Consider the following 1,497-nt stretch of genomic DNA (forward strand, 5'->3'; position numbering starts at 1 on the left):
TTTTTTTTTTCGGGATCCAGCGTTTCAAGACCGCAGCTTGCGCAGCTGGTCGATGACTTCGGACAGATCCCGTTCCTCTATGTCCTCGTCACCCAGGCCCAGGAACCGCCGTCGGCGCGCCTCTGCCACCACTACCGAGGTGTGGTGACCGAGCCCGCCGGACAGCGAACGCTCCCGCGGGCCTTCTAGCGCTATTGACGTCTTCCGGGTCGAGGCTTCGGGCGGAGAGTCTGCAGAGAGCGCTCCGGCCAGCTCGTTCACTTTGACGCCGAAGAACTTGGAGAGCTTCGCTGCTCGTCGTCTACGCGTCTGAAATTCGGACGGCGCCGGTGACGAGGGTGGTGCCGTCGCAGGCCGCATCGCCGGTGTTGAGACGAGGTTGGTGAAAGGTGGTGGTGTGGGACGCGTCTCCGGTAGATGTGACCCTGTAGACTGGGGTGTAGACAGCGTGCGGTTAGATTGAAGGGATCTGCTAGACGTGCTCAGCATTGGGTTCGTCTTGGAGTGAACTCCTTTCCCAGGTGTCACCGGCAGTGGACTCAGGATCGAGACAGTCGAGCTCTGCGCCTGATTTGTTATGTCTTCCGACTCTTGGGACACAGACCTCTTCTTTTCCTCGGGTCATCTTCATCCCCCGTCAGGACTAGACCCGATATCTCGGAGGAGGTTGTAAGAAACGAATCGCGCAACTTCGACTTGCCCGTTGCTGACAGCATTGGGGAGAGAGAAGTCGTCGAGATCGAGATGATTGTGGCAAGCGAGTCACGTTCATAGCGATGGCCGTCGGAGTTATGGTGGCCAGTCCCGTCACCGTCCTCAGCGAACCCAGGTGCGAAGTTCGTGACCTGGAACAGCGCGGACGGTGGATTGTCGCCAAAAAGCTGTAGATCACATGATAGAGCGGTCTAGTCAGATAATTAGACATGAGAAATGATAGAAGCACGCACCTGCGCCATTTTCCGGGCTCGCTTGACATTCAACACACGTTGCTTCTCGCTCAACGACACTGGCCGCGGCAGGGTCAACTCGGGTTCGCTTTTGTCCTCGTCTTTCACCATCGCATCCTCATACTCCTTTGGCCGCTTGGCCCACAGAGATCTGCTTCGCTTCAAGCTGCCTCCCGGTTTCGTCTGCTCCGACGGCGAGCCCGGAGGACTGTGCGGCAGAGGCGCGATGCCCGGAATCGGTCGAATGTCAAGGCTGGCAGGCCGGCGGCGCCGCACCCGACGAAGCGACGACGAGCGTCGCGGGAGCTGAGCCGAGCTAAGAACCGCCGTCGGTGAAGGCAAAAGCGCCGAAGAGCTCGATGGCGGCGGTGACGTCGCGCGGTGCAGGACCTCGGGCGGGATGCTCGTGCCAAAGTGCCTCGAGAGCTTCGCCACGCGCGTGCGCTGCACCTGCTCCACGTTCTGGTCGGCGAGGAGCACCGACGAGGCGGTCGAGTCCCTCCGCCTGAGGTCGCGCGCTTCGGACACAGAGGCGGTCTCGGAGACGTCG

General features: G+C 60.8%; 1 protein-coding gene across 1 annotated transcript in view; it reads right to left on the bottom strand.

The window, feature by feature from the left end:
- Positions 1-403: 403 nt before the first annotated feature.
- Positions 404-1,497, bottom strand: part of PHACADRAFT_204113 (uncharacterized protein) — an 8,904-nt gene continuing 7,810 nt past the window's right edge. The window contains exon 13 of the mRNA XM_007390345.1: positions 404-881. The gene's annotated coding sequence lies outside the window, so the exon portion shown is untranslated. The remainder of the gene's footprint in view (positions 882-1,497) is intronic.

The sequence above is a fragment of the Phanerochaete carnosa genome (genome assembly GCF_000300595.1).
Source record: "Phanerochaete carnosa HHB-10118-sp unplaced genomic scaffold PHACAscaffold_1, whole genome shotgun sequence".
Lineage (NCBI taxonomy): Eukaryota > Fungi > Basidiomycota > Agaricomycetes > Polyporales > Phanerochaetaceae > Phanerochaete > Phanerochaete carnosa.